This window comes from Pinus tabuliformis, chromosome 9 (genome assembly GCF_031772625.1).
Source record: "Pinus tabuliformis cultivar Carrire ecotype Pingquan chromosome 9, CPIR1, whole genome shotgun sequence".
NCBI classification, from domain to species: domain Eukaryota; kingdom Viridiplantae; phylum Streptophyta; class Pinopsida; order Pinales; family Pinaceae; genus Pinus; species Pinus tabuliformis.
Genome location: NC_142307.1, coordinates 1,970,216,496 through 1,970,243,089, shown reverse-complemented (window position 1 = coordinate 1,970,243,089; position 26,594 = coordinate 1,970,216,496). Strand labels below are relative to the sequence as shown.

General features: G+C 38.9%; 1 protein-coding gene across 3 annotated transcripts in view; it reads left to right on the top strand.

Annotated features, from left to right (window-relative positions):
* Positions 1-12,937: 12,937 nt before the first annotated feature.
* Positions 12,938-26,594, top strand: part of LOC149156891 (S-adenosyl-L-methionine-dependent methyltransferases superfamily protein) — a 74,011-nt gene continuing 60,354 nt past the window's right edge. For 2 of the 3 annotated variants that reach the window (XM_089438753.1, XM_089438752.1), the window contains exons 1-2: positions 12,938-13,494; positions 13,618-13,780. The gene's annotated coding sequence lies outside the window, so the exon portion shown is untranslated. The remainder of the gene's footprint in view (positions 13,495-13,617; positions 13,781-26,594) is intronic. The other variant, XM_089438751.1, reaches the window with a different exon arrangement.

Genomic DNA, 26,594 nt, shown 5'->3' with positions numbered 1-26,594 from the left:
CTGGAGAAAGACATCAAGTCTTGGAAGGGAAAAGAAGGAGACGTGCAACAAGAAAACAATCATGAAGTGAATGTGACATGTGATTTTTTACAAGATGCTTTGATTCTTTCATTAGAAAATATTATTGATGCCTGGGTGGTAGATTCAGGGGCCTCATTCCATGCCACACCTGATAGGAAACATTTTCATGATTATGTTCAAGGAGATTTTGGACAGGTTCGATTGGGTGATGATAAACCCTGTAAAATCATTGGAATGGGTACATTTTTCATAAAACAACAGAATGGAAATCAATGGCTATTGAAGGAGGTAAGGCATGTTTCAGATCTGAAGAAAAATCTTATTTCAACAGGGCAGTTGGGAGGTGAAGGTTGTGTAACAACTTTTACAGATAAAACCTGGAAGGACACTAAAGGATCCCTAGTAATAGAAAAAGGAGAAAAGGTTAGTACATTGTATTTATGCAATGGTATCTTAATTCTATTAATGCTTTAACCTGTACAAGAGAAGATACAGCATTGTGGCATCATAGGCTTGGGCACATGAGTGAGAAAGGGATGTAGATTCTTCACTCAAGAAATTTGTTGCCAGGTTTGAAGCATGTTGATTTAAAATTCTGTGAGAATTGTGTTTATGGAAAATAGAAGAGAGTCAGATTTCTCAGAGTTGGGAAATAAAAGAAGAGTGAAAAATTAGAGCTTGTGCATACATATGTATGGGGACCTGCTCAGGTATCATCTCTCGGTGGCTCTCATTATTATGTTATTTTTATTGATGATGCAACCAGAAAGACCTAGATTTATTGTATTCAAAATAAATATGATGTATTTGATACTTTCAAGAAATGGAAAGCTTTGGTTAAAAATGAGACAGGAAAAAGGTTGAAGTGTCTCATATTAGAAAATGGAGGTGAATATTGCAACAAAGAGTTCGATAGGTATTGTTTAGAGAATTGAATTCACAGAGAGAAGACAGTTTCAGGAACACCACAAGAAAATGGTGTATCAGAAAGGATGAACATGACAATCATGGAGCGTGCAAGGTGCATGAGATTGCATTTACAATTTTGGGTAGATGTTGTAGAAATTGTTGTTTATATAATAAACAAAGGGCCTTCAAGTTTCTTGGATGGTGGCATTCCAGAGGAGGCATGGATAGGTAAAAAGGTAAACTACTCATTTTTAAAGACTTTTGGTTGTGAAGCCTTTGTCCACATTAATAAAGAAAATAGAACAAAGCTTGAGGCAAAATCAAAGAAATGTACCTTTATTGGATATGGTGCTAATGATTTTGGTTATCGCTTTTATGATTATGAAAAAACACAAAATCATTAGGAGCAGAGATGTGATATTCAATGAAAAGGTTTTGTATAAAGATCAGCTGCAGGAAAAGAAACAAGAAAAAGAAAACAGAGAATACATAGTGCTTGATCAGATTACAGAAAAAGTGAAGGCGCTTGAAAATCATAATAATCAACAACCAGAACAACAACAAACACAACAGCAAAGCACCTCAAATGCCTGAAAGTGGTGTTAGAAGATCTACCAGGATAAGTAGACCCCCTGAACGATACTCTCCTTCATTATATTATGTATTGTTGACTGATTCTGGTGAACCAGAATGTTATGAAGAAGCAGTGCAGGTAGAAACCAGGAAGAAGTGGGAGCAATCCATGAAAGAAGAGATGGAATCCTTGGCACATAACCAAACTTGGGACTTATTCAGGTTTCCTACAGGTAAAACAACATTGCAGAATAAATGGGTTTACAGGTTGAAGGAAGAAGATGGAGGTAGAAAAAGGTATAAAGCTAGACTTGTGGTGAAGGGGTTTGCATAGAAAAAGGGTATAGACTTTGATGAGATATTTTCTCCTGTTGTTAAAATGACTTCAATCAGAACTATTTTAAGTCTAGTAGCAACTGAAGATTTGCATCTTGAGCAGTTAGATGTAAAGACAACCTTTCTCCATGGGGATTTGGAGGAAGAGATATATATGCAGCAGCCACAAGGATATGAGGTAAAAGGGAAGGAGAAACTAGTGTGCAGGTTGAATAAGAGCTTGTATGGCTTAAAACAGGCTCCAAGGTAGTGGTATCTAAAATTTGATAGGTTTATGTCTGAACAAGGTTATACTAGATGTCACTCTAATCATTGTGTTTATCTCAAAAGGAAAAATGATGGCAACTATATTATATTGTTATTGTATGTAGATGACATGCTTGTTGCAGGTTCTAACATGCAGGAAATAAATGTGCTCAAAAGAAAATTGGCGAACTCATTTGCAATGAAGGATTTGGGTGCTGCAAAACAAATCCTTGGTATGAGAATAACTAGAGACAGGAAGAATCGAAAATTAACATTGTCTCAGAGTGAGTACATAAAAAAGGTGTTGAAAAGATTTAATATGCAAAATGCAAAACCAGTTAGTATACCTTTGTCTAGCCATTTCAAATTAAGTAAGGAGGTGTGTCCCAAGACTTAGGAAGAAATGGCTTATATGTCTAAAGTTCCATATGCATCAATAGTTGGAAGCTTAATGTATGCAATGGTCTGCACAAGGCCTGATATTGCACATGCAGTGGGAGTTGTAAGCAGGTACATGAACAATCTAGGAAAAGAACATTGGATGGCAGTGAAGTGGATTCTCAGGTATTTGAGAGGTACTACAAATCAAGCATTATGCTTTGGTGGTTCAAACATTTCTCTATAGGGGTATGTTGATGCAGATATGGCGGGTGATAGAGATAATAGGAGGAGGACAACAAGGTATGTGTTTACTGTAGGTGGAACAATTGTCAGTTGGGTTTCAAAACTGCAAAGTGTTGTTGCACTCTCAACAATGGAAGCAGAGTATGCTGCTGCTACAAAGGCTAGTAAAAAAATGATTTGGTTACAAAGGTTTATGGATGAAGTGGGCAAGAAGCAGGAGTTGGGTAGGTTGTAAAGTGATAGCCAGAGTGCCATACATCTTGCAAAGAACTCTGCATTTCATTCCAAGACTAAACATATATAGCTCAAGTACCATTTCATATGGTCAGTGTTGGAAGATGGACAGTTGAAGCTGGAAAATATACACACTAGCCATAATCCTACAGATTTGTTAACAAAAGTTGTAACCAGGGAGAAACTAAGATTCTTCTAAGTTTCAATTGGTCTTAAAGTATGATGAAGAAGATGAGAAATAAACAGGCCCAAAGTGGAGTCATTGTCCATCAAATGAAGCAACGGTGGAGTTTCTATAATCAATCTACAAGTGGGAGATTGTTGGGTGTGGAGCTTGATTATCTTCTTTATTTAGAGGTATCACCGCATTAGACCCCAGTTCTTAATGTGGTGGCAATGCTGCCCATAATATTTGCGCTACAAGTGGGGTCCAGGGGGGGGCGACAACGATATTTAGGAGCCCCCCCCCGGGCAGGGGATCAGGGGCAACGCCCCCGAAGCTAAAAATAGATGTAAAATTGCCTTGTAAAATGTTGTAATTTCATAGTCGATTTGGGCTATTCATTAGGCAGAGATTTGACGGTAGAAGTTATGTTTAATTTAGGGTTTTTTTTCCCTAGAAGGCATCCCCTCACTATATATGATGGAATTGTATTACGTCTATGTAGATCTGTATTCTGAGTGAGAAAGAGAGATGAGATTGTGTGAGAGTGAAGATGGAATTACAGTGGATCTGTTGTAGGTTGTATCTCTTCAGTTTGTTGGATAATATAAAAGGAAGGACTGGTTGTTTCCTGTGGACATAACCCAAATTTGGTGAAACACGTATATCTGTGTCTCTCTTGTTTTATGTGTTTATATTTATGCAATATATTTTATGTGTTCCATTGCTCTGTAATATATAATTTTCTAATAGTAGGTCGACCTGTAGTGGCTAGTTTTGAGGCCGAATTGTGGAAAAAGCGTCTAGGAAGATAAGAAAGGACCCCTACTTTCCTCCCAAGCCATCTGACCATTCACCATCATCCCTAATCCACTTGCCACATCACCAAAAGGATTTAACATTCACATTTTCACACACAAAAAAAAACAAAAAGGAAAAAAGAGTTATTGTGTTCACTTACATGCACAACAATAGAATGTTTGGTTATTTCAGATTGCGTGCCTAGGATGGTAGGGTTACACAAATGTTAACTTAGCATTCTTTTAAAGCAAAGCCTCTTAGTAGTAGTTAGATGAATGGTATGTTTAAGCATTTGATCTCAGTTTTTCCTTACTATAGTAGACAAGATTTCAGTTAACGTAAATTTCCATTTTCCTCATTGGTAATCAAGCTTCTTTTGAATCAATAGAAGGTTGGTTTAAGAAACCATAATGGTCTACCGCCAACTTAGCATTGAAAAAGAGTGGACCCATCACATCTACTTGTGTATACAACACTGTCACCTCCAAGTTTGTACAAACCTTGGGTTGATAAAGTAAAGTTGGTAGCCCCAGGAGTTGCAACATTCTTGCTGCAATACAGGTGCTCATCATCGTGCCGAGTGAGGAGATGTCCAGGAACTCCATCTCATCCTATATCTACATGTGTATACAATTGCAATACTTGAGTACCAAATTTTTCTTAGAATCCTTGATACCCAACTTTGTGCGAAGGGTATGAAAAGCATTGGTAAACTCTAGCATGTCTTGGTCCCTTCCTTGCCGCAACATGGTCCACTTTATGTATTTATCCTCATAGCTCCCTAAAGGGTAGTACTGCTCCTTGAAGGCATCCTGGAACGAATTCCAAGTGGGTGTAGACGTAAATAGTGAGGGTGAAATTTCATCATTCTTCTCACAATAGGTTTCCCACCTGTCCTTGATGTGGGGGCCGGCTTTGAGAAGTGCGAAATTAATCTTTTCTTGGCCAAAAAAATCATAAATAGAAAATATCCTTCTAACAGATTTAACAATTTATTTACGGTGTTCGCATCTATCTGACCTTAAAATATGGGGATGTCAAAGTTAAATTGTACCTTAAAGGGTGTGGTGCTTCCTAAGTGGCTGCTGGAAGAAGATGTGTCACCTTTGGGTAGTTGCTAAAGGATCTGGGAAAATTTTTCCATCATTGCGTTCCTCTGTCACTCGAGGGCTTCTTCGAGCAAGATTTTGAAAGGATCTCCTGCCCCCTTGTCTTTCTTCTCTTCCTCCATGAGAGGCCGTCGAGATTTGAGAGGCTGGTATTGCAAAGGTTCGACCAGTTCGAGCCCTAACTCCTTATATCTCGACCTCGTCGGGGACATGAAAAGAAAAACAGAGAAAGAGTAGACTGCTATGATACCATTGATTTGAACTTAAAAATGAATGCCACAAATTACATATATAACCATAAATACAGAGATGCAGCAAAAATAACACTTCAATTCATTAATATCATATACTAAATATGATTACAAACATAATGGAAATAAACTAGCTAGAGCCATGGTAGCTTATCTCTGAGAAGAGATGTGGTGGCAACATGCCTCTAAACTATGTTACAATGAGGCTCAAGGGCCCATTTATTATTGAACAATAATGGAAAATCCTAAACAACCAAAGCCCTAATCCCAAGAGATGGAAAACTAAAAGTTTGTGGGCCCTATTGGTGTTAATTGTGCAACCAACTTCCCAGGGTCATAACTTGGTCATATTATCTCCATTTGGCACATACGATACCTTGTTCGAAATATCTCTCCTAGTGCTACATGATTTGTGACATGCCCATGCCAACAACCATGGGCCTGCTATGAACCTCAAAAAAACATCGTTTAGTGGGTCAAAACTGCTTCGGAAGTTCATGACCTGAAAAATTGCTAAAAATAGTAAATGTTGCAATAAACAAGGGAACAAATGAAATCGACTAGAGGTCTAGGTGGAATAGGCAAGTGGCCACAAATATCCACTTGGATCACTTCGAAACCGTGATTTTTTTTACTATCAATGGAATGATGTAAATTATTGGACCATGATATTGATCATCCCTTTAACTAGTCATGGAAGCCATATTCTTCAGTGGAGTAATAATGTGCCATCATTTGACAGCTAATTTAAACCAATCAATATGTTTTGGTCTAATGTCTATAGGAAACACATACACATTTTTATGTATATGTTAATTTTAATGGGTTTACAACACATATATGTGTAACGATATGATCGTTAGGCTAGGTCTTGGCTTAGGTGTACAAATGAGTCGAAAGGGGAGATATTAATATAGGTTTATCAAAAGGAAATATAGCTATATAGGTTGGTCGAAAGGAAATATAATCATATAGGAAAAGGGTGTATAGGGGATTCAATTAGGATATTTTATGTATGATTAAGGATAGGGAAATATATTTTCTTTTAAACAAAAGGGGTAGTTGGAAATAATTAAATGGTTAATCCTTGAGAATTTCCATAAAAATGTAAGGCTCAAATTTTCAAGTAAGCATTGTAAATCATCCAATATTTTAGGTATACATGTGATATTTACAAAACAAACCTTAGACTTCTTGCTTAAAAATAAAAACCAAGAGATTGAAAAGAAGACACTTGGTGGTTGGCGGAGTTGCAATAAGATTGTAGTTGTGTTGATTCTTATGCTCATACTACTGAAATAAATCCCATAATATGTCCTAAAAAGAAAAAGTATCCTTCATATCATCATGCGTCGTCTTAAAAATAAGTATGCATACTTGTAGAAGATATTTATTTGCATGTCTTTTTTTTTTCTAACTTGGTTTTCTAATGCGATTATGTGTTGGGGGTGCTCAAGACTAAGTTTTCACCGCCAAATATTTTTTATTTTTTACCTTTTTTTTTCTCGAGACATAGGACTAACAACTATGGATTTGTAGACAAGGGTGGTCTATCCATCCTTTCTACAATTTGAAGATCATTTTTTTGCTTCAATTGTTCAATGAATTCCTTCTTAGATTTAGGTTTCTGGTATAGTCTTAGTTGATGTCCATTGGCCATCAACAGAATTCATGCATCATCAATTGTACATAATCTCACTGATCCATTGTCAAATACAATCTCAATCTCATAAGGCCCTAACCACCACGTTTAAAATTTCCCTTTGAAATATTTATTCCTTGAGTCGAATAAAAGGGCCCACTCACCCTCTTTGAATTATTTCTTTTTAATGAACTTGTCATGCCATTTTTCTTGTTGTTGTTGAACAATAGTCATTTGTTGAACAACTTCTTGGCACATCTCATCAAGTTCATTTAACTGGTCCAACTGATGCTTTTTGGCTTTGAGAGGTCCATTCTAGCTTCCAAGGAAATCCTTAATGTTTTTACTTCAAATTCAATAGGAAGGACAACTTTCTTTCCATACACTAACTCATAAGGTGTAAATCTGGTGGCATCTTTACAAGTAACCTTGTAATCCCACAAGGCCTCTAGAAGATTTTCAGCCCAATCTTTATGATGTTGTTGAATTGTCTTGGTTAGGATAGCTTCCAAAACCTTATTCATGACTTCCACCTACCCATTTACTTGAGGATGGTATGGAGTGGACATTTGATGCTTTATCTTGAATTTTTCGGTAATGGATTGTATTAATTTAGAGATGAATTGAGTACCTTGGTTAGTGACAATTTCACGAGGTACCCCAAATCGAACAAAAAATTCTTCATACAAAAATTCAACTACTTCATGTTATGTTTCTTTTGGAAAGGCCTTAGCTTCAACCCACTTTGTTATGTAATCTGTAGATACTAAAATGTATGCCTTCTGTCTTGATGGTGGGTTGATAGGCCCCACAAAGTCAAGAGCCCATTTTCCATAGGGCTCAATCAGGACTTGGGGTTACAATGGCGTCTCATCTATTTGTGTTGGTTTCCCAATCTCTAAACACTTACCACAACTTAAAACCTATTTTTTTCATCCTCGAAGATTGTGGCCCAATAATAACCTTATCGTAAAAAATTATTTGTAGTTCTTTTATCGGTGAAATGACCTCCACAATGTTCATCATGACATGCCTTCAAGATGTCTTAAATTTCATCTTCCTAATGCATCATCGAATCACATGATCTAGTCCAATATTAAATAAGTATCCTCGTATCCAAGAGCACATGGCACTGTTCTTGATGACCTTTTATCATTCTCTAGGTGAAAAAATTTGTGGAAGTTTTCCTGTAGCCAAATAATTAGCAATATTTGCGAACCAAGGTATATTACATAGATGTTCATTTGGAAATTCATCTTCTACAGGAATAGATTAATTAGTACGGTGAATTCTTGACAAGAAATTTTCAATGAAATTCTCCTTTCCAAGTTTATCAACAATGGTAATATCAAATTCCTAGAGAAGGAGAAACCATCTAGTGACTCTGGCATGTGTAACTAGTTTATTCATAAGATAATGAATGGAAGACTGATCAGCATGTACAAAAACGGGGTATCCTGTAATATAATGTCGAAATTTATTTATGAAATGAACCATAGCAAGCAATTCTGTCGAAGTTAAATTTTTTCTGACATAATAAATGGCATAAGGTTTCTCTTCTTCCTTTTGACCTAGTACAACTCCAATGGTTGTGTTTGAGGCATCACTATGTATGTGAAAAGGCAAAGACGAATTAGGGCCTCAGAGAATTGGAGCAAAAGACAGCTTTTTCTTTAAGGTATCAAAGGCTAATTGACATCGATCATCCCATTGGAATTCAATAGTTTTTGTTAAGAAGAAAATAATGGGGAAGCCATCTTTGTGAAGTTGTCTATAAATCTTATGTATTACCCTACATAGCCATAGAAGCTACAAACTCCCTTTTGGTTAGTTGGAGTGGGTATTTTAAGAATTACTTCGATCTTAGCAAGATCTACTCGAATCCCTTTAAATGAAAGGTGGTTCCCAAATACAATTACTTATGTAAAAAAATCTTACACTTTTCATTTTTAAGGGAAAGGTTCTTTTCTTGGAATCATATCATTACTTTCTCAAGATTATTTAAGGCTTCATCAAAGGTTTCCCCATACACCATAAAGTCATCCATATATACTTCAACACAATCATTTGTTAAATCAGAGAAGATTCCAAGAACGACTCATTGAAATGTTGTTGGAGCATTGCATAGACCAAAGGGAACTACTTGGTAAGAAAAAGTCCCCCATGGATATGTAAAGTTTGTTTTCTATTGATATTTAATGGCAACTTGTATTTGGTTATATCCACTAAACCCATCAAGAAAAGAGAAAAAAATTATTTCCTACCAAGGTGTAAAGGACTTGGTCAATAAAGGGAAGAGGAAATTAATCTTTCGAGGTAGCTTTATTTAATTCTTCATAATCAAGACTCTCCATTTACCATTTTCCTTTGGAACAATTACTAAGGGAGAAACCCATTTACTATTAGAAATAGGGTAAATAAAACTTGCACTCAAAAGTTTTTGCAATTCTTCTTTCACTATGTCTTTGATTTTTGGGTTCCTTCTCTGCCCGGGTTGCCTGATAGGTCAGGAATCCTCCTTTATATAAATATGGTGTGTACACAGATTAGGAGAAATCCCCTTCATGTTGGTATAATCCCATGCAAAAGCTTTACTATTCTTTTTAAGCATTTCCATTAATAGCTCTTGCTGAGATGGTTCCAATCCAACATTAATGTTCAAGACCTTTCCAGGGTAAATTTCAATAATTTTAGTTTGATTTTCTAAGGCATTAGGAAAAACTATTGATTTTGTTTGCTGGGTTAGCTCGATGGGTGAACATTTTTCCTCGATTCTCTTTCTTAGAATCATATTAATTGATGGATTGTTGTTGATGTGTGGATGTGTTAAAAAGGTGCAGATTACATCATCCTCATCATGTTCTTTAAAAATTGGGACTTTATTAATGGTTAGAAGAGGTTGAGTAGCCTCTTCATCACTTTTCTTTGAACCATAAAGGACACTTTGTGTCCATAGAAGGTTTTCTTGGAGCATAAAGGGAAAGTCTCTTAATAGAATTTCCATGGGAAATGGTCATGTCCCCAAATCACAACTGATGTAAGCATCTGTGGTGGCCAACCAAGGCCTCCTGAGAATAAATGGATAACCCCCAAGGTTTGCCTTGGGTTGGAGGATCATGAAGTCAACTGGATATTCCCATGAATATATTGAGACCACAATATCTTCCAACACCCCTTCTGGTTTTACCATGGATCTATCAACCATCTAGAGAATAGTTGGGGTGGGTCAAAGGCTAGGTATCCATAATTTATCTAAGGTTTCTTTAGTCATCACATTAATATCCACCCCTAAATATATCAAAGTGTTATATATAGGGATATTTTTTTATATATATAGCAACAATGGGAGTTCCTGGATCACCATATTTTGCTCTGAAGACCTTGCCCAACATTAAGTCAACCAGTTTCCCAACTACTTGCATTATTTTGGGATCTTTTTTCTTTCTTCCTAGTTTTCTCAAACAAAGTTCCCAAACAACGTTTTCATAAATAGGAACATCCTTGATAGCTTAGAACAATGGAATTTTAACACAAACATTCCTTAATTCCCCCAAAAAGTCAAATTCTAGTTGAGTAGGGGGGTTTTCAAGACATAACCTCTCTCGATAAGGAAAGGATTCAGACTCATTTTCAGTAGTTTGTTCATGATCAAAAGAAGGCAATATTAGTTCGGGTAGGTTATCTTCTTCATCTTTCTCTTGGATAATGGGAGAAATTTGATTTGGATAACTTTCCCATATCGTAAGTGAATGTCTTCACAGTCCACAACTAAAAGGGAGTAGTTAGGAAAAGGTGATAGTTCAGTATTATAGGTGGGTTGAATAATATTAACTATTATTTGGATTTGCAATAGGTTGGGCAGGAAACTAAGGTCTTGGTTGAGTTTGAGTGTATTTACTTGAAGGAAATTGAAGTTTTTGTGGATGTGATTTGGGGGCATCACGTTCCCAAAGGATGAAGTTCCTCTCCATCTAGAGTTCCACTCTTTCCCTTGCACCTGAGGGTGCCATTAAGGCCATGGCATAGGAGGATACCATACAAAAAGGAAAGTAAATTGTTGAGAAGGATTAGAAGGCATAAATGTTCAAGGTGGCGAGGGTTTCTGTTGGGTCACAAAACAAATTTGTTCAGTCTCCCCATCTGCCTCTTGAAACTTTTCTTTATGTCCAGGCAAAGAAGGACATTCCTAAGTGGAATGCTTTTGTTCAAAAATTCCACATGCTTCTACATTATTCATAGGAAATTCTATAAGTGTATGCTTTTTCTAACATTTTGAACAAAATATAGCCAAGGCTAGTTTAGCTTCCTCCTTATTCCTTTTGACTTGTAGAGTATCCACTTTTGAACTGAGTGTACTTAAAATTACGGTTTTAAAATTATCTAAAATATTTCCCAGTTCAACTTTAATCATCCATGTTCCACCATATCTACTGATTCGTGATAAAATATCTTGAGTATTCTTCTCGTATTTTTCATTTCCTCTAGAGTATCGTTTACATAATTCATAGATTTCCCCATATGTTAATTGAGAAACATCTCCTGCACCCATCAAATTCAAGGTCTCCAAATAGTCCTCTTGTATCCCTTTAAGAAAGAGGATTCATAAAGTTTTAGGATCTAAGGAGCTTTGCTTAGTCCTTTGTAAAGTATATTGGAATCTTTCCACAGTCTTCTAGACTCTCGTCCTCTGACTGAGACATCTTAAAAATTTCTTCCTTAATGTCCCTAACTTTGCAATAATCTTGGTATTTACTTAAAAATTTCTTTTTCATATCATCCCAAGATCGGATAGTGTTTCCTCCTAGTCCCATAAACCATCGAAGGGATGCATCTTTCAAGGTGGCAGGAAGTTTTTTTTTTAATTTTTGAGCATCTATTGAATAATCATAACTTTGGCTAAGCACATCAAACTCAAATAAAAATGCATCGGGATCCTCTTTAGATAGGCCATGAAAATTTGGAAGAGCAAAGGGAGAAATATTTTTCATTTATACTGCAACATCAGGATCTTGAATGGGAAATTAAAAAGTAATTGGTTTCTATTGTTTAGGTCCATTAACTTCTTCATCTCCCATATTTTATTCTTGTGTATTTTAGGAGTTTAAATTTTATTAGATCCTGAGGAACTCTCGAATTCCTCTTCAAAAGGGGTTTCTTCCCTTTTTGATATTTCTCCTCCTCTTAATGGTTGTCCCACTGGAACAATAAATTTTATTGGAATCCTTTTTGGGCTTGTCAACACTTTATCAGGAGTTGTTCGCGCCATACCACGTGTTGGGGTTTCAGAATTTTTTTATTTTTCCTACCTATGGTGTTTTAAATGCATTTAACATGATATAATACAAAGGAAAATGGTACATAGGTTACTAAAAGGAATAACTCCTTTGGTCACTTCTAGCCTTAATATCCTTTGGATTATTTATGCAAAATGTCTTGACTCCTTAAGTGCTTCCTTGGAAACAATGCCAAAAATGACAAGTGTTTTATATTGATGTTTTAATATTGTAAATCATACAATTTCTTTTAATTGTCAACCAGGTCAGTAAACTTATGAGGGCTCAGTAAACTTATGAGGGCTCGGTGCAATATACACAGAAGACAAAAAATTTCACTTATTAAATGACTTATTCTTTGTGCATGAAAGTTGGTTGTTTCACTCAAAATGGCCTTACTTCTTAACCTTAGACTTAATGGCTCTTCAATTACCCAACAATATCCCAAAAAAATAAGCTTAAAATAATCCCTAAATTACAAAAATAGTATAAAAATGTTTTAGTTACCAATTCCATAACACTTGATATATTATGACTTATTTAAAATGAAACCACCACCCATCCTTTACAAAACCAAGTATTTCAAACTATCAAACATATAAACTAAATCTCACATGACAAAAGGAAATAATCAACACTTGAATTTCATGTAATCATACATAAGGGTTAAAAATAGTTACCTTGATTTTTTTTAAATGTAAAATTATAGGGTTATACCATGTTCTTTCAAGCTCTTGCAAAAAGGTGTGCGTACTCTATTTATGAAAATAAGCACCTAATTGTGGAACCCTGGAAGGCCTAGTTTGGTTGGTTCAGAGACCACATTCTCCAGAGACGCTCGAAAACACACTCCCTTATGCAACTCGATAAAGTGATCACTGGGGAAATCCTGGTTCTAGTGATTTGCGGAGGCAGCGCCAACCACGATTTCGGGAAAATGGCCTAAGGGACATAGTGGCAGCTTTTCCAGCAGCAGAACCGTCATTCCCCCAATTAATCGCTTCCTAACTTGTTCCTTGAGGCTACTCAAATATTTAAAAAAATCATTCGGCATGGCTGCCAGCATTCTCCACTCGCTTAATTTACTGTCCAACTCCCATATCCCCACTCCTCTAGCTCCATAATTTACATCTCCGACAGCAGACACAAGCAGAGGGCGAGAACTTCCTTCACAGCACACCAGCTTTGGATTCAATAAATTACTTGGCAACGCAGCCTCAACCTTCACAAGTCCTAAATCGCCTTTATCTCCATCAAAAAGCAGCCTAAATACTTGGCCTCTGTGGCGGTTGTGGCTGAAGGATTTGTACAGGTGAGACTTCTTTACATGCTCGTATTTTTAAGTAGAAATCAAAACATAACGAGGGTTTTCCATTTACTAGCTCTCCAACTTTAAATCAAGGGTTTTACGTGTACTAACCGATGCACTCTCCAGGCTATAACCTCTTCGACTCCGAATGTCGTAGTTTTTAGTTCAGACACGCGTGTCGGTAATCGTAGGTGAAGCAACAGATTCAAATTCACCAGAACGGGATCAAACTGGTCGTATCCAAGACACGGGTCTTTTACTTGCAAATCAATTCCAAACACGCGCTGAGGTACTTCGTTATTTTAGAATGTAGTTTAATATATTTAGTTTTTTTTTTATTACATATAACAGAGGCGGTGTTTTTTTTTATAATTCTAACCAAGACACAAGAAATTTCATTAATCCTCATCAGTGACAAAGATCCTTGTCTATCCATCCTCCAATTTGAGGCAATGTTGGTGTTTGGCACATAGCTTACCTCCATTATTGGTTAAGTTGAGCTTCCCAACTCGGCATACATCATCTTTGCTTTCCGGTGTGATTTGTCTCTTCCAATGAATGCATGAACCATATTCCTGATATCAATCTAGCTACATCGTGGACAATATTTAACCATAACTTACAATATTGTATTAAGAAAAAACCTACTCCTGAACATGCAACATTACATCGGTGCTACAAAAAGTCCAGATTGCAGGCTATCAAAATGCCTGATTCCGTAACACAGTTTTAACAACAAAATAGCTATACTATAAGTTATAGAAGGATGGATTTAGCAATAAAGTCTCAGTGGCAGACAAAATTGGATTTTTGTGCAGTGCTCTCATGGGACGACTGAGTGGGTGGTATAATGGGATGTTATTCCCTCCACCTGGTTTCAAATCTCTGGGGGACATCTTTGGCCTATTATTATAAGTCTCAAGGAGTAGGCTCCCCCAACTTTGTGGAGTCTCGGTCTTTGCTAAGTCATAAATTCCTGGTATATTTGGTTTACGGGCTGTTGGATATACTCTTGGTGTTATTGTGGCAGCTTCTAGGTTTGAAACTTTGATCTTGGGCTTTGCCCAAATTACTTCAACGAGTTACCAATTCACCATAGTTAAAAAAAGGAAAAAGAAAAAAAGGGATTTTCATTCAGACCTAGAGCTAATTTGGATGATGTTCTTCTTCTTGAAAGTCCTTAGGCTCCATAATTGGAGAAACTACATTCAAATCAAGGATGAGAATTCCAAAAGAACTAACATAATTAACTATAGAAAAGGATTATAGGGTACCATGAGCATTGGCTTGCTGCAATTCCTCAATTTGACTTCTAAGATCGATGATCTTGTCTTTACCCTCTAGATCTCTCTGCTCAACAAGGATATCCATGCTAGAGGTAATGTCAAACACCAAATGATTGTATTTTATATGCAACTGTAACATAGCCTCTTGAAGGTCCTTAATTTCTTGTGTCAAAAGAGAAGAGTTATTTCCAATCACACTAACTATGAAAGATAGCCAGCTTGGAACCCACATAGGAAGATGCCCCAAGAGATCCACCACAAGCTAAATGGCTAGAGCCCACAACCAACACCGAGAGCAGATGAGAACTGCCGAAGTTGTACGAGACCCAAAGCTATGCATGCAGACATTAATGACCCAAACAATACCCACAAACCACACATGTAGAAGAACCTAGCCGTTTTTGTCTTCAAAAGGAGAACATAAGGGATTCCAAGTAATGACCATAGACCAGCATGCCAAAGAACACTAAACCCGCAAACCATTTGCCGCACACAAGGAAAGAGACCAACAATCTATAGCTTCATTGTCAACCCATGGATGTTTTGACGGTTGAAAGATGTTAATTGAAGTTAGAGATGGAAGGGTTCTGCCAAATTTAGAAGTGTGCTAAATTTGGCAGTGGAACCCACAAATGAAGCTAAGGTGCAATTATACTTTCACTTAATTTTGACTTAGGAAAATTCTAATTTTCTTATAGTCAAAAATAGTAAATCGATCTTAGTAGTCTGACTTGAATTAATGACTTGAGTTAATGGGCTAGTTCGACTTGAGTTAATGGGTCAGTTTCACAATTTTATACTCAATTCATTGTCTCCCTAACTGACGAATTAGTCGGAGTTAGGGAGATAGTCTCGGGCAGAAACCTTGTCAGTTTTGCACTAATGGGCTTTCCCAAGTCATGGGAAAACTTCACCGATGTAGTGAGTGGTAGAGAAAAGCTTCCAGATTGGAAGCGGTTATGGAGTGATTGCTTGCAAGAGGAGATCCGAATGTAGTTTTAACCCCGTACAAAAATTACCTGCATACGAATTCTAAAACACAGAAAATAAACAATGCGAGAGCATAACACATAAAACACATATACACAAAGATTTTCCCCTAGATCCCAAAACCGGGACTACTAACTTGATTTTTCATTATGTTCCTTTTAATGTTACAATACATATTTATACATGCCGAAACATCCAATACCTAGACCGAAAACCATCGCGTCCAAAACCATGTGCGAAAATCATGCACAAAACCATAGGTAGGTCCGCCCAACCTAACATAGGGTCCAAAACCAAAATTTTCCGGGGCGGACCCCATAGAGTGGGGTTACTTGCACCCCTCAAACCCCTCGTGACTCCCCCCGCTACGCAATTGACGCAACGAAGGGGGGCTCCGCCCCCCTTCTAACCCCTCGGTTAACTACGTGGGCTAGTTGTGGAAAGAATATAACACAACCCAACATTCTCCCACTTGTTGTTTTCTTTCCACAGGGGGGCACAAGAGAGCTTAGTCATTTATCTAGCCCTGCAACGCCCATTATTTCTCTACACCAAGAGAACTTTTCAGAGTTCACAGATTTTGTCAATGCATCTGCAGTATTATTCAAAGTGTCCACCTTTACCAGCATCATCCTTTTGTCTTCTATCATATCCCTCACAAAGTGATACTGAACATCAATGTGCTTTGTCTTTGAATGATATGCAGGGTTCTTTGCCAAGGAAATTGCACTTTGGCTGTCACAGTCTATCCTTATAGCTCCCTGTACTAACTCCATACTTGAACACAATCTCTGCAACCAAACTGATTCCTTGCTTGCGTGAGTGGCTGCCATGTATTCTGCCTCAGTAGTTGATAGTGCCACTACAAATTGTTTCTTACTCATCCAACTAACTGCACCTCCGAATAGGTTAAACACATACCCACTTGTATATCTTCTCTGATCCAGATCTCCAGCCCAGTCTGCATCAACAAAGCCACGAATATTCAATACTCTGTCCAATCCTAGTCTCCTTGTTAGCACAAATCATAATCACTAGTGTCACGCAAATACCTGAAAACCCGCTTCACTGCTGTCTAGTGCTCCTTCCCTGGTTTTGACATAAACCTGCTCAATACTCCCATTGCATGTGCAATGTCTGGTCTAGTACAGACCATCGCATACATCAGGCTACCGACTGCACTTGCATATGGAACACGAGACATGTCCTCTTCCTCTTCTTGTGTCTTGGGACACTGTTCAGCAGATAACTTTACACTTACAGGAATATGAATCTTCACCGGTTTACTATCCTGCATATTAAACCTTTGCAATATTGTCTCGACATACTTCGTCTAGTTTAACTAGAGCTTCCTCTTTGTCCGATCTCTTTTAATTTCCATGCTCAAAATATAGTTTGTAGTACCAAGATCTTTCATGTCGAATTTGGAGGACAAATGGGTTTTCAAATCCTGGATAATTTCTTTGTCATTTCCAACTAGCAACATATCATCCACATACAAGACCAAATAAATAACACGATCACCAATTAATTTAAAATACACACAGTGATCTGCTTTGCTTCTGGTGAAGTCAAGTCCCCGTATAAATGTATCAAATTTCTGATACCACATCCTTGGTGACTGTTTTAACCCATACAAAGACTTCTTTAACTTGCATACCAGTTCTTTCTTACCCTTCACCGCAAAACCTTCAGGTTGCTACATGTAGATCTCATCTTCCAGATCTCCGTGAAGAAATGTTGTTTTCACGTCCATTTGTTCTACCTAAAAATAAAAAATAGCAGCAACAAATAAAAGTAATTTAATAGAAGTTACCTTGGCAATTGGACAAAAAATATCACCAAAATCAATTGCCAGCACCTGGGAATAACCTTTTGCTACCAACCGAGCTTTGTATTTCTCCACCTTTCCTTCTGCATTTATCTTCTTCTTGAACACCCATTTGCTTCCAATGGGTTTCCTTCCAGCTGGCAACTCTACTAGATCCCAAGCCTCATTTTTGTGCAAAGATGCCATTTCATCAACCATGGCCTCTTTCCACAGTTTTCCATCCTCTGAATCTACTGCTTCCTTCACAGTTTTGAGATCATCATCAGTAATAGATAAAACAAAATTTGAACAGAAAGCAGATGGACTATACCTTTCTAACTGCCTTTTTTCTCGAACTGATCTTCTCACACTCAGAGTTTGTGGCTCTTCATCTTCTGATTCCTTCTCTGCTGTAGAGTCTGATTCTTCCTCCTTTAGCTCAAACTCTATCTTCTCAAGTTCTTTTGGTTGGACTTCATGTTTAATAACATCTTTCACCTCTCTGAACACCACATTTCAGCTGTACGTAACCTTCCTTGTTACTGGGTTCCAAAGCTTATAACTCTTTAAACCATCTTTATACCCAATAAAGATGCACTTTTCAGATTTACTATTCAACTTGGTTCGTTTCTCCTTTGGAACATGTACATATGCATCACATTCAAATACCCTCAGATGTGAAAGAGAGGGTTTCTTACCATTCCATACCTCTTGTGGAGTCTTATCCTCCAATGCTGATGAAGATGATATGTTGACCAGGTAACATGCTGTCTCCACTGCCTCTACCCAAAATTCCTGTCTTAACCCGGCACCACTGAGCATGCTTCTTGTCCTTTCCATCAATGTCTTTTTCATTCTTTTTGCAACTCCATTTTGGTAAGGTGTATATGGAGTAGTCTTCTGTCATGCTATACCACACTTCTTACAGAATTCTTCAAATTCCTTACTGCAAAACTCTCCACTGTTATCTATCCTTAGCACCTTTATCTTCTTCACTGTCTGGTTTTCCACTAGAGCCTTAAATTTTTTAAACCTGTCAAAGACTTCAAATTTCTTTTTAAGGAAATATATCCATGTATTCCTTGAGAAGTCATCTATAAATGATACATAGTACACAGACTTACCCAGTGATGGGAACCTTCACAGGTCCAAACACATCACTGTGCACAAGCTCTAATATTTGTTTCACCCTCTTACCACCAGAGGGGAAACTCACCCGATTCTGCTTCCCATATACACAATTTTCACAGAAATCAAAATCTAGAGAGCTATTACTCGTACCTTCTACCATACCTTTACCATGAAGTATTCGAAGGCCCTTCTCTCCAATATGTCCAAGCCTTTGATGCCACAACATGGTCTTCTCTCCAGAGACCGTTAGATTTTCTGCTCCACTTTCGGGAACCACGAAACTGTTGCACCCATCAACAATAGTGTTACCTTGCAGCTTGTACAGAGTTCCAATTCGAACTCCTCGCATCAATACCAGTGCCCCTTGAACCATCTTGCAGGTATCCTTCTCGAACACTGTTTTTACATCTGCATCATCCAGCTTGCTTACAGAAATCAGATTTCTGGCTAATGCAGGAATATGTAGAACACCCGAAAGTGTTTTAACCCTTCCACCTTGCAACTTCAACTTTACTTTTCCGCGACCAACGATTCTAGCATTCCTGTCATCCCCCAAGAAGACATCACCACTATCATATTTCTCATACTCGTAGAACCACTCTCTATGGGGAGTGAAGTGAAAGGATGCACCTCAGTCAATCAACCATGCCTCATGATCTACATGTGTACTTAAAGAAACCAAGTATACATCCCCACCTTCATCTGAGGTGGTTTTCGCCCCTGCAGAAGGAGCATCATCAGATTCATTTCCTTTATCAGGAGCTTTAGATTTACAGTCCTTTTTGTAGTGCCCTTCCTTTTCGCATTTCTAGCACACCACCTTTATAGGTTTTTCTGGAGATTTAGATCTCCCACTCGATGACTTATTTTTGTTTCTGTTCTGGGACCGTCCTTGTACAGATAAGGCATCACCTTTCTGGCTCTCCATATTTTTCCGTCGCATCTCCTTCATCAGCAAGGATGAGACTATTTCATCAAACTGCAAAGCAGTTGTATGGCTACCTATCGCAATAACCAGACTATCCTACGAATCTGGTAGAGAACACAACAAACTGATGCACTTATCTTCATCTGAAATTTTAATATCAACAGATAATAACTGACTTACCACAGTATTAAATGCGTTCAGATGCTCTGTCACCAAGTCTCCATCTTTCATCCTCAAGCTATACAGCTTTTTTCGCAGGAATAGTTTATTCACCAGAGACTTAGATTGGTACAAAGTCCCTAACTTGTCCCACAAAGCCTTAGCCGTAGCTTCCCCTGATACATTCAGCAATACTGAATCTGAGACACACAATCGTATTGTGCTCTTTGTCTTCCGATCTAACTTCTTCCATTCTTCATTAGACGCTCCCGTTGGTTTAGTACTCGGATCTACCGCGATCCACTGATCTTTATCCACCAACAGATCCTCCATCTTGAGTTTCCACAACTCAAAACTTTGACCATTAAATTTCTTGATCTCTATCTTTCCACTGCTCGCCATCTTCTTTCACCACCAGAATCGATCTCGCAGATCTCCCATTGAACAAGGTCTACCACAGGCCCGAGCGAAATCCCTTAGCAACAAAGGCGTCCCCTTGAAGCCAAAACAACTCTGATACCAAATGTAGGTTTTAACCCCATATAGAAATTACCTGCATACGAATTCTAAAACACAGAAAATAAACAATGCGAGAGCATAACACATAAAACACATATACACAGAGATCTTCCCCTGGATCCCAAAACCGGGACTACCAGCTTGATTTTTCATTATGTTCCTTTCAATGTTACAATACATATTTATACATGCCGAAGCATCCAATACCATGGACCAAAAACAATCGCGTCCAAAACCATGGACTGAAAACCATTGCGTCCAAACCATGTGCGAAAATCATGCACAAAACCATAGGTAGGTTCGCCTAACCTAACATAGGGTCCAAAATCAAAATTTTCCGGGGCGCTGCCCCGGACCCCATAGAGTGGGGTTACTTGCACTCAAACCCCCTGTGACTCCCCCCGCTATGAAATCAACGCAACGAAGGGGGCTAGTTGTGGAAAGAATATAACACAACCCAACACCGGAAGCAAGCTAAATCTGGGTCTCATGTGAAGACTAAAGAAGAGGAAAACTTTGCCCTAGATGGCAAACGGGGTAAGGCCAAGGGCAAGAAAAATGCAGGAGGGGTCGGGTCCAGTTCAGGAGGCAAGAAGAAGAAAGATCTCAACAAAGTGAAGTGCTTCTCTTGTCATCAGTTTGGGCACTATTCCACCAAGTGTCCAAACAGGAAGAAGGGATCCAAGAAGGATCATGTGGCAACATCAATAGAGGTGGAGGAGTTCACTTCTCAGTTTGAGGAGTTTTCTCTCATAACTTGTATGGTAAGCTTTGTGTCCAACAGTGTGTGGTATATTGACAGTGGAGCATCCTGTCATATGATTGGGAATAAGTTATTTTAGGCAGTTGACAAAGAAGGATATGTTGTTTCATATAGAGATGAGAGATGATGGTAGGTACCTAGCATAGGGTGTGGGCACTCTCAAGTTTGAGAGGGAGTCCGAGGATCCCCTCTATCTATGTCCCAGGGTTGAAGAAAAACCTTGTTACAGTCTCAACCTTGAAAAACAAAGGTTATGAGGTTATCTTCATGAGAGGAAAGGCTTTCCTCAAGCCCCTAAATTCTGGATCCATGATGCAGATTGGAGTTAGGGTGAAGAACCTCTACATGTTATAGTTTGAGACAGAGGCAACCTTGGGCAACAAAGAGATTAGTGCGCATAGATGTGGCCTTGGGGAGCTTTGGCACATGCATATGGGGTCACTTACACCATGGAGCACTAAATATTTTGAGGGAGATTGCTACAGGGTTGCCACAATATAGTGTAGATCAAGATGATGCGTGCAAGGGTTGCACACTTGGCAAGTATGCCAAGACATCCTTTTCCAATAGAGACAGTAGGGCCAAGAGCATCTTGGAGCTGGTACATTTGGATGTATGCGGACCATTTTCCTCTCCATCCTTGATGAAATACAAATATTATGTCACCTTTATTGATGACCACATGAAAAAGACATGGATCTTCTTCTTGAAGAAGAAAGATCAAATCTTCTCAAAGTTCGTGGAGTTTAAAGCTTTGGTGGAGAACCATACTGGTAGGAGGCACATCTCCAACACTTTTAGGGACTTGTGTGCCAAGGAGGGCATTGAGAGAGAGCTCACTGCACCTCATAACCCTCAATAGAATGGGGTGGTTGAGCGCAAGAACGAGAGTATTGTTGGAGCGACCAAGGCTATGTTGCATGACTAGGGGCTACCTATGATTCTTTGGGCAGAGTCATGCAACACTGCAGTCTTTTTGCAGAATAGGAGTCCACACAGGGTGTTAGGCAAAGTTACACTAGAGGAGGCTTTCACAGGTAAGAAGCCTGATGTGTCTCACTTCTAGATCTTTGGCAGTCTTGTTTACTGCCATGTGTCTTCAGATACCTGAAAGGAAGAAGCTGGAGCCCACAACAAAGAAGGGCATTTTCGTGGGCTACAACTAGACATCTAAGGTGTACAAGGTGTATATTCCAACACTCAGGAAGATAATGATTAGACGTGATGTGAAGTTCGAGGAATAAAGGGCCCTTAAGAAGTCCTTAGAGTGTGAGCAGTGTGCAGCATAGGAGGAGGAGGAGCAAGCTCCCAAGCAGGAGGCTCAACTAGTTTCTCGGGTTTCATCACAGTGAGTTGTTGGGCAGGCCGACTTGCACGCAATTGAGGAAAAATCACAGGAATAGGAGGAGAGAGTAGAGTTAGAGTTAGAGGGGCCCACTTAGCTAGTGACTCCCAGTGCAGGGAGAGGACGAGCCAAGTGGGCAAATCAGTTGATTAGGGAGGCTCAGGAGAGAGTTGGAGCTCTAGTTTCACATTTAGACAGAGTAAATAGCCACAAAGATATACCGGGTACATGGCACTTATGACTGAGGTGATAGACTTAGAGCCTTCTTGTTATAAGGAGGCAACTTCTCAGCAGGTATGGCGAGATGCCATGGTGGAGGAGTATTCCTCTATCATGCATAATGATGTCTAGGAGATTGTGCCAAGACCAGTTGGCAAGTCAGTGGTTGGTTCACATTGGGTGTACAAGATTAAGCATGCAGTTGATGGGAGTGTGGAGAAGTGTAAGGCTAGATTCGTGGCCAAAGGGTTCTCTCAGGTTGAAGGGATAGACTATGATGAGACATTCACATAGTGGCTTGATATTTGTCCATTAGGACTATTCTGGCAATTGCAATGCAAATGGGGTGGAAGATCCACCAAATGGATGTGAAGATCGCCTTCCTTAACGAAGTTGTTGAGGAAGAGATATATGTTGAGCAACTTGAGGGGTTTGAGACTTTTAGCAAAGACACACATGTGTGCAGGTTGAAGAGAGCTCTTTATGGGCTCAAGCAGGCATTGAGGGCATGGTATGCTCGAATAGATAACTACCTTCTTGGTTTGGGCTTCACCAAGAGTGAAACTGACCCTAACTTGTACTATATTGTGGTTGAGGGCCAACCTCTCATTCTTGTGTTGTATGTTGATGATTTGATATTGATAGGGGACGAGGAGCTCATCTGTGATTGCAAGAGAGATCTTGCAAAAGAGTTTGAGATGAAGGATATAGGGCTTATGCACTATTTTCTTGGATTGGAGGTTTGGCAGGGTGATGGGGAGATATTCTTGGGATAGGGTAGGTATGCGCAGGAGATTCTCAAGAGATAGGGTAGGTATGAGCGAGTGGATTCCACTCTCTATAGGTGACTCATAGGGTCGTTGATGTATCTTGTGAACACACGACCAAACATTTGCTTTACAGTTAACCAATTGAGCCAATCCATGGTTGAGTCGACCAAAGTGCATTCAATCGCTGCTAAGCGCACGTTGAGCTATCTCAGGGGCACAACAGATTATGGGTTGTTGTACAAGCAAGTTGATGGAGTGAGTCTTCAGGGATTCACAGATGTAGATTGGGCAGGGGGTTCAACAGACAGGAAGAGCACTTTAGGTTGTGCTTTCAATGTTGGGTCAACAATTGTTTCCCAGTTCAACAGGAAGCAAAGATCAATGGCACTGAGCTCAAGGCTGAGTACATGGCTTCCAACTTGGTAGCTTGCGAGGCTATTTGGTTGAGGAAGCTACTTGTTGGGTTGTTCAGTTAGAGGTTGGAGCCCACGATCATAAACTGTGATAATCAAAGTTGCATCAAGCTCTCTAAAAATCTAGTGTTTCATGACCACTCCAAGCACATCGAGATCAAGTACCACCATATCAGAGATTATGTTTAGAGGGGTAAAGTTAGACTTTAGTACATACCTACAAAGGAGCAGACAACAAATATCTTGACCAAGGCATTAGCAAGAGGCAGATTCGTCTACTTTAGAGATAAACTCGGTGTAGTACATAACACCTTCCTCTCTAAGAGGGAGTGTTAATTGAAGTTAGAGATGGAAGGGTTTTGCTAAATTTAGAAGTGCGCTAAATTTGGCAGTGGAACCCACAAGTGAAGCTAAGGCACAATTATACTTTCACTTAATTTTGACTTAGGAAAATTCTAATTTTCCTATAGTAAAAAATAGTAAATCGATCTCAGCAGTTCGACTTGAGTTAATGGGCTAGTTCGACTTGAGTTGATAGGCCAGTTCGATTTTATAGAAGGGGAAGGGAACAAACTTGGCTATCATCATTACACACTAGAGATTTGTGTGTTTTAGCTCAGCAAGAAGAGATTCTAGTTCAGCGTATTAGGGCAGAGAGATAGAGGCTGAATAGCCTCAGCGATTTCTTTGGTAACATGCTCACTTTCTAAGGCCGAGTCAACTTGCACAGGAGGGATGAATAGCTTGTACAAGTCCGTACAATTGCGTATGTTGAGGCCAAGTTGGTTAGAAAGATGCAAAACAATGTGTTGGGGGACTACGAATTGAAGGGGAATTTTTCCCTGTATTTGTAATCAATTTTCTGAGATTTTTGCTAAGCAAATTAGTAAAAACCCACAAATTGGTAGGCTAACCCCAGTTGGGGTTTCCTGGGTAAATTCTGGTGTATTATTTATTGTGTGCTTGTGTCTTCATGATTTTATTTTCCACTACTATTATTTGTTAGAGTATTCAACATATTTAGTAAAAGAGTTTGGAGTTCAGTTTTCAGTTTCCTCATCTCAAAAGTTTTATTAAATTAGTAGCTGAAGCTAACAAAACATCTCAATTTAGCCCTTTGTTATTGCTTCCATGAGGGACGAACCCATTACTTGCAACGTATGATTCCTTTTTTGCGTCAAATCTGCCTTAACCTCCTATACATTCCTTCACATAATAGCATGTCAGACCATAGCTTCCATCAATTGCGAAGTGACAAACCTTTTCTGCATGTTTCATTATAGAATTCATATGACCTAGCATGTCAACTGATCGAGGGAGCACATACATAACATCCTCCGTTCCCTGCCAACATGAATGACCACTACCACTTGTCCACATCATGGAATTGATTGATGAGTCTCCTGATCATTAATAGTAAGGGTTTAAATTTCATATGAAGTCCCCCCTTTTCTGATTAGTCTGCTTTTGAGTTGTTATGCTTAAAGACATTCACTGCTTTGATGTCAACTATAGAGCTCATATGAGTTTTGATCCTTTTGAAGATGACATTAAGTTTAAGGTTTTACATAGAAGAGCAAAAGTGAAGAGGATGAATTATGACCATGGAGTCCCCGAATGTGATTAGTTTATAGATATAAAGTGTAATCAATTGGAGAACCCCCTAGGGCATAAGCCTCTGCCTGATTATTGGTAGCCTTTCCCAAACTCCATGAAGATAATAGTTTTAGTTGCCCTCAATGTTATAGGAACCAATGGAACCAGCCAGTCCAACTAGTTTGGGGGTCAAACTGGTCCAGTTTGAGGTCTAGAATCGGAAATGGCTGGTTGTTAATTTTAGGTATGTTCTATGCTTAGAGCAATTTATTTCAATTTTCACAGTTAGCTCCATATTTTTTCCAGATTAGCAATCACATCAGCATTAAAGTAAACTGCAGATAGAACATAAACATAAATCGCAGAAGACAAGCCAAGACAAGAGGACACAAGATGTGGCGCTAGCCAGGGACAAACCCCAATGTGGGGAAACCCTTGATAAATTCTTCTTCTATGTTCTTCAATAGTTCAGCAGAGAGAGAGATAGAGTACAATGATTTTAAGTCAATACTTGACTTGCCAAATAGGAGATCAGACATCAGAGATCTTCACCATGAAGATGACACAATGAGGTTGCAGATCTGATCCCAAGGACTGAAGATATGCAGCAGATGAACAGCTCAGTCAATTACCCAGATTACTGAAGCTTTCCTTCCATAAGACTCTCCTTCCTTTGCTGCTTCACTGATCATGTCAAGGCTGCTAATCTGGTACCTTTCATAAGGACTGGTGCATGGCAGACCTGGTCATTTGTTAGGGCACAAACTCTGAGAACCACAACACCTTAAACATACCCCACAGTTCACCTGATTACTGCGGCTAGCCTTCATACAATCCTCCAATGATACGCTGCCTTATAGGGCTGCTTACCTTCTGAACGCAGCTACTAAAAAGGCCTCCAACTGCTGGCTATGGCCTGCGGCCTAGCCCAGCAGTGGACTGTAGCTTTAGTCCCTTCAAACAGTGATCCAAACAGCCCCTTAAACAACTGTCCCTAGCTCCTCCTTTTTGCGGATTCTTCTGCCCAGCATACCGAGATCAAGAACAGCTTGATCATGCCCAAACAATCCTGAAATAGGCCACGCTGTCACCTACAGCAATGTGGCATTATGTCAGCGGCTTAGGTGACAGCAACTGGGTCTCTTGGAGCTGCGTATAAGGGCTTCCCTTACTG